Here is a 15,087-nt window from a genome sequence, read left to right on the forward strand (position 1 = left end):
TCGAAGTCAGAAGTTGAAGGGGGCGGTAGGGGGGCGGCAGTCCGAAGTCTATGTAGTCACTACATAGACAGCATAGACAACAAAAGCAAAAAGCAAAAAGCAAAAAGTTTGTAATTTCAAGCTTGTAATGTTCAGAATTTTATCTTATAATAAAAACCGCATTCTGGCGGTCAACATCATCTTGAGTTCAAGTCAACATGAAATTGGGGACTCGCCAGAACGCGCCATGTTGTGTTGTGTTGAGCTGGTTAGGGTGGTGCATTCACTGATATATATTGTTACGAATGTACATATATGACTTTGTACCTGTGTGTGCATGAGTGTGTGCATATATGCGTGTTCGCGCGTGTGTCATTGTGTGGGTGGCGAGGGTGGCGTGCACCACCTTCTCCACTCATGGTCCTACTAGTCCATAATTACTCCACCGCACTCAGCTGATCCATACTATGATCATCAACTTAATCCACAATTTTGACTCAGATTCTTCCTTGTTTTGTTTTGTTATTTTCTGTTTACAGTTCTTCTGTTCTGTTAGGGTTTTCCAGGTTATCTTTATCGTAGGATTATGTTGGAATGTAAACTATAATGATTAAATCAATCTTGTCTTGCCCTCACAATGCAGAGTAAGATGAAGTGGTTGCTTCCTCTGCTTGATTGACCAGCTGCAGGGGAAGCAATCAAAGTTGTTCTGTTTCCCACAACAGTGTAAAACACCCCCTGCTCTGATCTTATCAGAGGCCGGGGGTTCACCAAACCTGTCCACTCTCACCCCCACTCTGTTTCTCTCAATAAAAATGCTCCTGCAAGAGGCCTGAGTCAGACTTCATTCGATCATCGCTGTTCAGACAGCGATGAATGGACTCTCCACCTGCAGGTGCTTAAGAGGACTTACTTGTCTCCTGTTTGGTTCTTGCAAAATAAGTTGGAGTGTGCACAACTCTAACATGTTCCCTTTTAGCTATTCCTATCTGTTGTCTCTTTGATTGCTTCAACATCGATAAGTGTCTATTTTGTTTCGCTTGTTTCTTATTTTTGTATCGTGTATCTGTTTATGTATGTATACATACACACTCGTATATATGCATATATAAATATGAAAAAAATTATATTTAGCTTGTTATGCTTTTGTTTATTTACTTATATATATATATTTTCTTTTCTTAAACACTTGAATGACAATTGACTGCACAGCACTTTGTTTGTTTCTGCACTTTGTTTGTATATATAACAGGAGTGGAGCTTCTTACAAGCCCTAGGCTTCATCTCCCTCCTTGCACTGTTATTTGTGCTAAACAATAAACTAAACTAAACTAAACTAAACTAAACTAAACTAAACTAGATCACGTCCGCCACCATTTTCTGTGAGTAAATGGAAGAAAATGTTTATTTACCATTCTATGTTGCTGAAACAGTTAAAACTGCTAAAAAATAAATTGGTTCACTTTCTCTTTTCAAATTGCAGCATACCAAATCTGTGGGGCGGGCGCTAGGAATTCACTGGGGAGCCAAGGGGGCGCTAGCCTGAAAAAGTTTGAGAACCACTGATATAAATGATGACACCTGTGCATTATTCACCCAGGGTTTTACACCATCACCGACCCTTCCCTGGGCTCTAGTTGATGACCTTGTCAACAGTTTTAGTTCCAATGTTAAGACTGTTATTGATTCTATCGCCCCAATTAAGACCAAAGTTCTGTTAAGTAGGAAAAAGTCACCCTGGAGAAACGCCACACTGGTTAAAGCTCAGAAAAGCGTATGTAGACAAGCAGAACACTGGTGGCGAAAAAACAAACTCCAGGTTTATTGCAATATCTACAAAGAGAGTCTTCACAGGTATAACCAGGAACTGAAGAATGCCAGGCAATCATATTTTTCTGAGATTATCAATAGAAACAGCAATAATGCCCGCACACTTTTTTCTGTTGTGGACAGGCTAACTAACGGTACAGCGTCTGTCCCTCCTGAACTGCTGTCTAACAAGGCATGCAATGACTTTGCAGCCTTTTTCACAGACAAAATATTACAGATAAGACAAGCAGTGTGCAGCTCCAGCTCCAGCTCAGGAATGATAACACTTGCGCCTTCCTGTCCTATAGTCAATCTAGGACATTTTAGCCTCATAGATTATACAACTCTAACAGAAACGGTTTAAAAATTAAAGCCTACAACATGCAGCCTTGATACTCTGTCTTCCAACTTTTTTAAAACTGTTTTTATCTGCATAGCTCCAGATGTACTGCAGATAATAAATAGTTCTCTTCAAGCAGGCCAGTTTCCCCAGGCTTTGAAAACTGCAGTAATAAAACCTCTTTTAAAAAAACCAAATCTGGATGCCACAACAATTAGTAACTATAGGCCAATATCAAATCTACCATTCCTGGGGAAAATCATTGAAAAGGTTGTTTTCCAGCAAATCCATGCTTTTATGTTGCAAAACAATCTTTTCGATACATTTCAGTCTGGATTTCAGCCACACCACAGCACCGAGACTGTACTTTTAAAAGTCTTAAATGACATTCATTTAAATAATGATGCAGGCAAATTCTCTGTCCTGGTATTACTGGATCTCAGTGCCGGTTTTGCTACAGTTGATCATAACATACTACTCAGCAGATTGGAAAAGTGGGTGGGACTTACCGGTACTGTGCTACAATGGTTCAAATCTCACCTACAAGATAGAGACTTTTTTGTGTCAATGGGAAACCATGAGTCTGAGAGAACTAAGATCACATGTGGGGTTCCCCAAGGGTCCATTCTGGGACCGCTACTTTTTAACATCTATACCCCTAGCTCAGATTATGGAACATCTCAATATCTCATATCACACTTATGCCGATGACACACAACTTTATATCTCAATGTCATCACATGACCACAGTCCCCTGCTCGCACTGGGAAATTGTATTCATCAAATCAATAAGTGGATGTGCCAGAATTTCCTCCAGCTAAATGCAGAAAAGACAGAGGTGATAATTTTTGGACCTAAAAATGAAAAGGAAAAGATCAGCGCTCATCTTCGCTCTATGTCATTGACAGCTACAAATCAAGCCATAAATCTCAGTGTAATTATTGACTCAGACCTGAACTTCAACAGCCATCTTAAGTTTATCACTAAATCTGCCTATTACCACCTGAAAAACATAAGTAGAATTAAGGGGTTTCTGTCTCAATAAGATATGGAAAAACTTATTCATACATTAATTTTTAGTAGGTTAGATTATTGTAATGGCATCTTTACAGGCCTTAACAAAAAATCCATCAGGCAGCTTCAGCTGATCCAGAATGCTGCTGCAAGAGTCCTCACAAATACCAGGAAACTGGATCATATTACACCGGTCATTAGACTGGCTTCCTGTGAGTCAAAGGATAGATTTTAAAATCCTACTGCTGGTCTACAAAACGCTGAATGGTCTCAGACCAAAATACATGCTTGATCTACTTGCTCCTTATGAATCATCCAGACCTCTCAGGTCATCTGGAACTGGCTTGTTGCATGTCCCAAGAACAGGAACCAAGCAAGGAGAAGCAGCATTCAGTTATTATGCTACTCACCTGTGGAACAAACTTCCCATAGATCTGAGGTCTGCTCAAACTGTTAGCTCCTTTAAATCAGGGCTAAAAACGTTACTGTTTACTGCAGTGTATTCTTAAATTAAAATCCTCTCCTTTTAATTTTATTTATATATGTATATATATATATATATATATATATATATATATATATATATATATATATATGTGTGTTTATGTATATGTATATACCGTATTTGCCGGTGTATAAGTCGACTCGGTGTATAAGTCGACCCCCTAAAATTCGACGGAAATTTACGATTTTATGATATATCCTTTGTATAAGTCGAGCTCAATTGTTGCATTATATTAAACTTCAAAATTCAATATGCGAAATTTATTGATGAAATGTGTTCAAATTCCGGGAGGCCGTGCGCATGCGGCTGTTTATAAGCACCGCGGAGGAGATCGCGGAGCCTCATTCGACTTCCAGCGCCGGCGAGCTCGCGCACGCCGCCCGGCACCACCGGGAGGCTGGAAATAGCTCCAAGCCGAGCGGATCGGCACTTTATAAGCACCGCGGAGGAGATCGCGGAGCCTCATTCGACTTCCAGCGGCCAGCGCACTCGCGCACGCCGCCCGGCACCACCGGGAGGCCGTGCACACGCGCCAAGTGGCCGGAAATAGCTCCCGCCGAGCGGACCGGCTCTTTATAAGCACCGCGGAGGAGATCGCAGAGCCTCATTCGACTTCCAGCAGCCGGCGAGCTCGCGCACGCCGCCCGGCACATCCGGGAGGCCATGCGCACGCGCCAAGTGGCCGGGAATACCTCCCGCCGAGCGGATCGGCTGTTTATAAGCACCGCGGAGGAGATCGCGGAGCCTCATTCGACTTCCAGCAGCCGGCGAGCTCGCGCACGCCGCCCGGCACAGCCGGGAGGCCGTGCACACGCGCCGGGTGGCCGAAAATAGCTCCGGCCGAGCGGATCGGCGCTTTATAAGCACCGCGGATGAAATCGCGGAGCCTCATTTGACTTCCAGCGGGCCGCGCACTCGCGCCATAAAGAGTCCGCCTCGGCTGGTTCCCCATGTCGGCCAGAACAAGTGAAAAATTCGGCCTCTTCCCCTGGAAGTCCGGCCAAGTTTGGCGAATATTTTCTAAGTGCCAACGACTCAACCGCCGTAAAGTGTCCGCCTCGGCTGGTTCCCCATGTCGGCCACCACAAGTGAAAATTCGGCCTCTTCCCCTGGAAGTCTGGCCAAGTTTGGCAAATATTTTCAAAGTGCGAACGACTCAACCGCCGTAAAGTGTCCGCCTCGGCTGGTTCCCCGTGTCGGCCACCACAAGTGAAAATTCGGCCTCTTCCCCTGGAAGTCCGGCCAAGTTTGGCGAATATTTTCTAAGTGCCAACGACTCAACCGCCGTAAAGTGTCCGCCTCGGCTGGTTCCTCTGGTCGGCCAGAACAAGTGAAAATTCGGCCTCTTCCCCTGGAAGTCTGGCCAAGTTTGGCGAATATTTTCTAAGTGCCAACGACATTCATTTAGACATGGCGATTGAATGTTTACGTACCGGTAGTTATTGTCGTTGCTTGACGCGCGATGACTCGCACATTCGCTCAATACCCAGTACTTCCCCCTAGCAGTCATCGTCGCTGCCTGGCTTTTGTCAAATGCACCTCTTGCAATCAGGTGCCCCCGGCTTCCCAGTAACGGGTTTGTTTTAGCCGGGTTTGGAGATTCGTCCGTAATCTAACCACCCGAGTTAAATTAACTCCTCCGGAATCAATCTAATTTCTGTACGACGCCAATCCCTCTCAAGTCACCCGAAGCGCGTGCCGAGTAACTCAATTCGAGGCAGGACTTCGAAGTGACCGCATCGTATTGATGGCTCCCCGCTAATGTTTGAAGTTCTTATTCGTTACGGATATTTTTTAGATGTCTTTGTTAAGACCTCAGGGATTCGTTTGTATAGCGCACCCAAGCACTAGTTTTGCCGAAGTAAATGTTGATATGGGTCCGTTCCACTTGGTCGCTCATGCAGCGAGCCGACCAACTTTTTTATTCGAAAGAGACTCGAATTAATAAAAGTGTGACAATAATAGCATTTAAGAAGAAAATTAATGCCCTTTATATTATTAATTCTAACTTCGTATACGTAGATCTAGCACTTGACCGTCGGAGTTCTTCACCCCACTTAATTGCTTCGAAGAGAATAGCGACTTTCTTAAACCGAATAAAAATGTCGTGCTGTCTTTAGATTTGCCCAATAATTAATTTGGAAGGCAAGTCTATTTTTTGATCGTGTCCTATTTAACTTTTGACGCGGCCCGTCAAAAAGGGGAACTGGGCCGCGCCCGTCGGACAATCGAAATATTTTTATCCTCCACCAACTTCACTGATTTATTTTAATCATCGTTGTTATGTTATTTAAAGGAAGTAAATTCTCAACCGAATTCACTTTCAACGAACTCAACTCTTCCGTTAAATATTTACGAAAGTTATTTAATTCTCTAACTTGCTCAGAGTTACTTTTTACGCGGCCCGTCGAAAAGGGGAACTGGGCCGCGCCCGACGGACAATCGAAATATTTTTATCCTCCACCAACTTCACTGATTTATTTTAATCATCGTCGTTATGTTATTTAAAGGAAGTAAATTCTCAACCGAATTCACTTTCAACGAACTCAACTCTTCCGTTAAATATTTCCGAAAGTTATTTAATTCTCTAACTTGCTCAGAGTTACTTTTTACGCGGCCCGTCAAAAAGGGGAACTGGGCCGCGCCCGACGGACAATCGAAATATTTTTATCCTCCACCAACTTCACTGATTTATTTTAATCATCGTCGTTATGTTATTTAAAGGAAGTAAATTCTCAACCGAATTCACTTTCAACGAACTCAACTCTTCCGTTAAATATTTACGAAAAATATTTAATTCTCTAACTTGCTCAGAGTTACTTTTTACGCGGCCCGTCAAAAAGGGGAACTGGGCCGCGCCTTCGGTTGCCTATTCAGTACAAATCCGCGTACAACGAAGTAAGTAATATACAAAACACATTTATTGAAGAAACATGGAATAGAATTACAAATCTCAATTACCCCAGAAACTGAACAATTTCACTCACTGATACCCGTGTTAATAAAATCATTCAATCCCAGAACAATTCGATTGCAAAACACAGTTCATAAAAAAGGGAAGCGGTAATTACCAGCTGCGTGCTATTTTTGGTGAAAGCAAAGTCGAGTGATCAGTTCGATCTTGCTTCTAAAATCCAAATTAAAGAAACAGGCTGGCCACGAGGAATCCGGCGGCCCGATGACTATTCCCCCCTCTCGCTAAAATACATAAAAAATATAAATCCCTCTCACCTATTCCTCCTATAAAGTTGTCCAGTCCAATTTTTGGGAGTAAATCCAAGTTAATTTCAGTCCAGCGATCCTGCGTCTCACACAAAGATCTTCGGGACTTTGGAAAAAATCTTGAAACTCCTCCGGGCCTCTTCACGTATAAGCGCTCTTTTGGGGGAAAAAAGCCCTGAAGCTACTCCAGCAGGACCTTTTATAGACCTCTCCGTCCCCCCCCTCCCCTTTCTTTTCTCCTGTACTTTCCCTATAGGGTAAGACTGCCCAGTTTTCCCACGCCTATAGAAGGGACTGGCCAGCATTCCCACGCCTATAGAGGGAACTGGCCAGTCTTCCCCCGCCCATAGAGGGAACTGGCCAGCCTCTCCCACGCTTCGTTATCTGTGGCCTTTAGCAGCTGTTTCCGCCCTGACCACGCAGTACTTTCCACCAAATGCACAGCTAGTGGTAAAACCTTTCACTTCCCCTTTTCACCTTTGACCTACTTTCTGTTACATGAATTGATCGAATTGACAAATAATATTGCTTTAAAGCGGTTACAGAATACATTTTTAGCCAAGCAAAAAAATCAAAAAATAAAAATCACATAATAAACATTTCATTTGTGCTTCTCCAAACAATTTATGTCACGCCACTATTCTCAGTGACGGGTCCCTTGATCGAATTGACAAATAATATTGCTTAAAGCGGTTACAGAATACATTTTTAGCCAAGCAAAGAAATCAAAAAATAAAAATCACATTTGTGCTTCTCCAAACAATTTATGTCACGCCACTATTCTCAGTGACGGGTCCCTTGATCGAATTGACAAATAATATTGCTTAAAGCGGTTACAGAATACATTTTTAGCCAAGCAAAGAAATCAAAAATTAAAAATCACATAATAAAAATTTCATTTGTGCCTCCATGCGTGACTTACACTCTGACACCGTGTTCCTCTTTTCTATTTTAACTGGTCTAGCTTATTCTGGCCCCTCTTTTGGTCTCATGTTTTGGTCTGGCGCCATCTTTTGGACAAATTTGGAATTTCAGCTCTGTCAATTTATCCCTGTGAACAATCCATATTCTACCATTTGGACCATCTCTACCCCCATGTTACATGACACCACCTCCTTGGATTGAAAAACAGGTATAAATTTTCACTGCTCACTCCCTCCCCCGTTACGAGCTAAGCAGTCATGTCGTCGTCTCCGTCTGAGATACTCACAACCTCAGCGGTTGTTGAAGTAGGGCAGGCCGCCGCCATATCACCTTGTCTGGCGATCTCTGCGAGGGCGTTGATCAGGCGCGACAACCGACCAGCAGCGTTGTCGTCGTCAGCGTGGTCCTCCACCGCGAGGGCTCTCAGCACCGGTGGCGTTGAATCCCCTGTGGCCACACTCTCGACATCTGCTTCCTCATCCTCAGCCCCGAGGTCGCTCTCGCGTTCTCTGTCTTGAGCCTCATCGTCGTCCTCAGACCCAGAAGGAGCTGCATCCACATCCAGCGGGCTTATCAGCCGTACGGGGCTGGTGGGCGAGTCGAGGGGAGGATCATCACCGTAGCCAGGCCCTCCATACATACGGCTGTCGTCTGAATCCCGACGCCTCATGGAACCCTCGCCTGGCTCTCTGCACCGTCCTCCTCCCCGACGCGCAGGCCGGACAAGCCCCACAGGGGCCTCGCTGGGTATCACCATAGGTCGGTGTGCTCCATATTCCGCGTTCGGGTGGGTGTAAAAGTCAGCCGGGAGAAAGCGATGAGGAGCGCTCACCGCCAGACAGCGCCCACATTGCAATGCGAAGTGACGCATCGAGTGCCGTTCCGTTGACGCCAGGTCAGGTGAATCAAAGGCCAGATGGTGCCGTGGGTTCTTCCTGCTCCTTGCGTGAGAACCGTACATGCTGTTAGGGGCCCTCGAGTTGTCTCGAGCAGAGTCGCGGTGATCATCAACTCCGCACATCCTTCCCATCCGAGATGGTCCAAGCTGGACTGCTCTCCCTCTTTTACATACAGACCGTCAGGGACCAGCCAAGTCAAACTAAAGCCGGCCTGATAACAACAGCTTCCCACATAAGATCTCCCGATCACCCAGGCCAATTTCATATGGCTCATTCCGCACAGGATGCATTTAGGTGCATCCCCAAACCAGTGTACAGTCTGTAAAACATGGAAGCACAAATTTTAACATTTTTCATCAAACAATCACCCCTCTGCCAGCCCCTTGGTATACAATAGGGGGGCTTCTCTGCGGCCGTCCTCCCGCCTCTCGGGGCGGGAGGGGAAAAAAAACAGAGTATGTAAAAAACCAGGTTATCATTGCCAATTGGTCCACCACTTCGACCCAAAGTAACACAGACAATGACCCCCATATCACGCACCAGAGTACGAGTTTGGCCGTACGCCATCTCCACGCGACAGAGGTGCGTGCATGCTGGTCAAGTCCGGCTACCATCTTTATAACATACATGGCCATTCCTATCACTAATATTGCTTCCAATATGACAACCCCGAAAACAACATAATAAACAAAAATTGACACCATTTCCAAAACACTCCACAAAATAAGCAATACAATTTCGGCGATACCTCTGGGTGTATTAGGGTCAACATACATTCGGCCATGCATGTAGACTACAAAAAGACCCAAACCCATCGTGTGTCTTGTGTATAAAAATCTCAAAATCAAAACCTTGAATATTGATATGACCAAAATCACGGGGCGAGTGAGTTGTTGCAAATCCCAAGACCCAGAACAGCAGTAGGCTGTCCAGATACTGAATAAAACCCAATATTGAACTTCGTTACTCACTCTCATCGCTCCTGGCCTCCCCCTTGGATCTAAAAACCCGCTTGAGCTGTTTGTTGCCATTATTAGTTTTAGTTCCCTTTTTTTTTTTCTCTCTCTTGTAGTCCCTGTCTCTGAGCTGTCAGGCTCGAATGCCCGACGGCTGCCCGACTTCTCCTTTTAATAAGACGTTCCGACCACCCCTCTTGCGGGCCGTCATTTGCCTAACTAGAGACACCCCTCTTTCGCGGGGGTCGAATAAAATCTTCTTAATGCTTCCTTTTATGGCAATGCACAGAGTCGTTGCTATCCCTATCAATGCAAACCCTACTAGCACCCACGCCCAGATTGGCCCCAGTACCATTTCCAACGCACCAGTGATCACGTCCCCAAAGGCCTCAACCGCGGCACTTGTTGCTGACTGCAGCGCCGCCCCTATCTTCTCATACCAAGTGCAATCATGAATGTGTTCTCCATGACCACATTTTATCCAATGCTCTGACGGGGAGAAACATGTTCCATTATTGAAAATTCTATTGGGGCCAACCCAATCAAAACCTATAAACTGCCGCCCCTCACACAGACTCTTTCGGAACGCACGCCCCTCAGCAATCTGCATCAGCGCAGGCAGCCGATAGGGGATAGACACTGGCTTGCCTAAATTTAGCAATCCTTCATTTTGTACCCAGGTACTACAAGGCACCCGGTCTCTAGCGGGCTGACGCCTCCACCTGTTTTGTGGCGAGACGTACTCCCACAAAGCCCCTTCCACACTCCTGTATCTCTCATCTTGATATTTATCTAAACAATATTCTTTCCAATTAGGCAGTGTAACACATTGTTCACGAGCTAAGGCAATCAAACATTTTGTTTTCTCAGTGTTACAAGTCATCGCCCAGGGCCGAGGATTCACATAGATATATGGGGAATATATTCCTGTGGGCTTGATATCAGTCTCTTTTGAATATACTGTTGACATAAATTGGTATTGAACCCAGTAATTTGTTGTTACGTTTAAACAGGGTATAACCCATTGCTTCATCTCATACCCGTTAAATCCCCACCATGTCTTGGCGGGGTCCCGAACGTTTATCTCAGACCATGCCTGTAAAATTCCTTTCACTGTTTTGTTTACTAAGAGACTGGCGCAGTTGTGAACCCACCTGGTGCCCAAGACGGATCGCTTGATCTCATCCAGGTCACATCTTGGTGACTTCCCAACTGTCCAATCCTTCCCATGCAATCCAGCATAAATTTTGCCCACTACACATTGGTCAATTTTATCAAATTCTCCCGGAGTTACCGTCAACAAATCGGCAGGAGTGGGTAACCGTTGAACCCATAAGTGCCTTGCCGATGGGTACAACCGGTGTCTGCCCTGGTCACTGCTGGGCACAGCAATCTGTCTCTGTACCTGCCATAACCATGGAAATGAACTATTTAGCCAAAATTCAAAATCCACTGGTTCCTTATTTGGGCTGAACTTCCTCCCTCCCCTTGGTGACACTGCGACAGGGGACTTCATCTTTTGGAATTTATAGGCCCACATTATCACATGATAATTATTCTCACAAAATTGTCCCACGTTAAAGTAACACGCATTTAACCTACTAAAAACTCTCTGACAGTCCCAAAATACTGGCTTCTGGCTGTCGGACAGGCTTCTCGGCACCCGGTTAAGGCGACGCTTACTTGAATAATCCTGAGTTTTTTCACAAACCAAATCTAAACAACTCCAGCACGGCTCCCATCCGGGATAAGTGCCACGGCACGTGGAGTTTTTCATTGGGGCCGGGAATGAAAATTCATCCGGCCTTTTCCCACTCTTTTCCCAATACCCTCCTTTTGATTCGGGCAACGGGACACACGAGGCATTGCTATACCATTCCGCATGCTCCTCGCCCACTTTTAAAATCCAATTTCTTTTAACAATTTTCTCTTCACGTTTGTTCTTGCAAATCAAGCTTATCGTTAGATTAGCAAAGTTTTCTGGCGCTTTGAAGTACCTCATATCACAAGCACTGATGTTACTTATTATTTGCCCTGTCCAATTCAGGAGACCCAAATGATCGGGAAAGTGAGTTACTTCACTCACTATTTCCCTTTTTGTCTTATATCGTCTTTCCTCCTCGTCTCCTGCGCGCGGAATTGCTCCTGGTTCCAGTGGCAAGGCGATCATCTTCTCTCGTCGTCGCAGCACCGATGTCCAATATTGTCTGGTAGCGATGTCTGGTGCTATGGATGTATTCCATTTCACGGTGACGCTTCCAAAGTCCACTGCCCAACAGGTTTGATTGAAGAGCTTCGTTCCATCGTACTCGATATTGATCATCTCCATCGGATCATAGCGGGCCGCGCTCTTCCAAAGTGTGAAGCTGAGTAGGATGCCTGTCAAAATGACTGACAGTATTATAGCTGTCAGCCAATCCGTCATCAGGGTCTTCTTCCATGATATCGCTGGCTGAGGAAAAATAGATGGTCTCCATTCAATTGTGTTCCAATCCATTGGAGGGTTGTCGGGTAAATTCGGTGGTTCGTCGCAAAAAGGCGAAGTGCTGGGAATCTCATACCCGCCGTCCGCACATAAAGTTGTTCTTCGCCTTTCAAAATTTGGCTCTGGATTCCTGCTCACGGGAACTGCATTCGCGTAGATTGGCTCCAGAGCTATCCATTCCCGGTTTGCATAAATCTCTTGCTCCTCTTGCGCAAAAAACGGATTCCTCCCGTTTTTCCCATCGTTCTCTGTGGAAGCCCCGGTCCCGGGGCTCAGCCTACCCGCTGGTTCCACCGGGTTGCAACCAGCGGGATCATCCGTGTAGCCTGGGGGGGCCATTGGTGACTCCCCACTCTCCAGGCTCATTGTTCTCTTTCTCTTGACTCCGCGCGGGAAGTTCATGGTTGGTCACTTCTCAGGGCTGAATGAAGATCTGGTTCTTCTCTCCTGGCTTTATAGGGGATCTTCCAGCCCCTCCTCCTTCCCTGGCTCCTCCCTTGTGCCAAGGAAAACGTCCACCTCCTTGGCCAAGGTGGTCACTCCTTCTGCTGTCCCCGTCTGGTTTCCTTTCTGTTATTGGTTATGTACAGTCCATTAATGATACATTGTTATCATACTTTTATATACACATGTATACATACACAATTACATGCCTATTCATTTACATATACCCGTATGTACACATTCTTCTCTCTTTTTTTTTTTCAGTTGTCTCCCCCCTGGGAATCTGGCCGCCTCCACAGCTTAACCAACCCCTCCACTGCGGCTCGACCCCTTTTTTTCTTTTGAGGGTCTGTCTCTTTAGACCGCAGTGTATAGTAGGAGGCCGCTTGAGCCAACGTTCCTAGCGGCCTATCAGAGGTGGACGGCCCTGGTTCCCCCGGCCTGGTGTCTACCGCATCTTCTGCCATGTTGCTCTCTTGGCCACCGGCTTGTTTTCTGGTTTCGGAGGCTTTGCGCTTCATTTCTGCCAGCACTGGACATGTCTTAAGGGTGCGGTGACGCTCCGGACCCCATCTGGTGTTTCCTTTTCCATCACATCCCGGCGTGGGACACACCTCGAGGCTCCCCACATATATCGGACAAGCTCTAAATGAGCGGTGGTAAGTTGCCCCTGGTCGTGTGCTACCGCTTCCGTCGCAGCCAGGAGTAGAGCAATTTGCCGGATACAACTTCGTCCAATCAAAAGGGGTCCAGTCCGGTAGAATCTTCCCGGGTCGGTCACTTACGCCACCACCTTCCGCCTTTGGAAACAGGTTTTCCTTCTGGACTCCTGTCTCTGGCGGGAGAGAAGTTGTTGGATTTTCCACTTGGACTCCTACTTCTAGCGGGAGAGAAGTGGTTGGATTTTCCACTTGGACTCCTACTTCTGGCGGGAGAGAAGTGGTTGGATTTTCCTCCGTCACCAACGATTGGAACATGCTTCCTCCAGCTGGACATCCCTGTGTCCACTCCTGGCTGGGACCTTTATCCCATTCTCTTGCTTCCGACCGGTCAAGGTCATCTGTCTCCTTGGCCTTTCCTTGAGGTTCTATCGCCGCTACTGTGCCGTGCTCCTTTCTTGTTTGTATTTGTTCACTAAGAACATTCCGCATCTGGGACCCGGCGTTTCTTATGGCTACAACTTGGCTAAGCCTTTTGGCCTCCAATTTGATTCCCAGTGAATATATTCCTTCGTAAGGAATGATGGCCATTTTCACTGTAATCCTTACCAGTGCTGCTTCACCCTCATTCACTATAAGGACTGATCCAACTTTATTCCCAGGGGCAAAACAGTATATTCCTTTTTTTGTCACATACTGGAAGTCCTTGTTACACATGTCCAAAATACTTCGATAGCAGTACATGTTGCTCACAGTCGGGCTTGTTTCCGCAGGGGCTGCCTCCACTTTGACCAATGGTGCGTCCTTGCACGCCAACAACTGGGCTACAGCCCGAGCCCAAGTCATGGGCCTCCAAGGTCCCTCAAGCAGGTCCCCAAGGACTGCGGTTCCTCCTGCGGAAAGAACCGACTCACGAGCAAACAAGGCCATTTCGTCGGCCTCTTCTGTATAACTGTCGGGGGCAGGCCGGCCGACTGGCCTTGGCCAAGGCCAACAATGGCCCAAGGCCAGATAAAGGTTCTTCATGGCCTGATTATTATCATATGCCGGCCAAGATGCTCCTCCCAACACTGGATAGAGGGTCGCCAGGGGGGTCATTGCCCTGGTGATTTGCCATCCCTCTGCTTCTCCGACTTTCAATAATTTTCCTCTTGCCATGTGTTCTAAACACATGGGGCAATATTCCAGCTCATCGCCGTCCCAAACACACGTGCACGAGCTAATTTGTCGAGCCCGTACATCCGTAGTTGGTCCGATCTCCCACTGTGAAAAGAACACCATTCGTGTCAAAATGGTAATTCGACACTGGTGGCATACCATGGCATCTAACACTTTGACTGGAAGCTTGTCCTCATTCCTCTGGGCAAATTCCAGTTCTCTTACATCGGTGGTCAGTACCGGTGGCATCATGAAGCCTACTCCCGACCACATAGTAGGCAACAGGTTGGGTGTCAAACAAATGACACAAGCTTCGTCGACCCATGTCCAGTGAAAATGTTCTGGTCCACCGGGTGTGCTACCCCGCTTGGCCAATCTCACCAGATTTAGGGCCCTTCCGGTTTGGATCCCATTTGGCGTTCTTCTTACGATGACCGCACCTTTGTGTGCGGCCATGCGCACGAAGGCCGGGATTATTCTGTAGTCCGTTGCCATATGTTATTTAAATTACTTCTTGGCTTCAATCGGGTCAGCCGATAACGGCTTCAGCTGTTCAACTCCCTGGATACCTTTCTTCTTTAGTCGTACTGTGTTCCTGTCCAAGACTTCACTAACGATGTCCGAGCAGTCGTACTTGGCCTTCACTGCCGTGTTGCTGTTCAGGTCCCTTGACTTGATCCACACCTTCTGTCC

General features: G+C 46.3%; 1 protein-coding gene and 1 pseudogene across 10 annotated transcripts in view; both read left to right on the plus strand.

The window, feature by feature from the left end:
* Positions 1–15,087, plus strand: part of adat1 (adenosine deaminase tRNA specific 1) — a 111,699-nt gene that overhangs the window by 13,784 nt on the left and 82,828 nt on the right. The gene's annotated exons all lie outside the window — the stretch shown is intronic.
* The window catches only part of LOC137840347 (uncharacterized), a 29,829-nt pseudogene continuing 14,742 nt past the window's right edge, over positions 1–15,087 (plus strand).

This window comes from Syngnathus scovelli, chromosome 6, assembly GCF_024217435.2.
Source record: "Syngnathus scovelli strain Florida chromosome 6, RoL_Ssco_1.2, whole genome shotgun sequence".
NCBI lineage: Eukaryota > Metazoa > Chordata > Actinopteri > Syngnathiformes > Syngnathidae > Syngnathus > Syngnathus scovelli.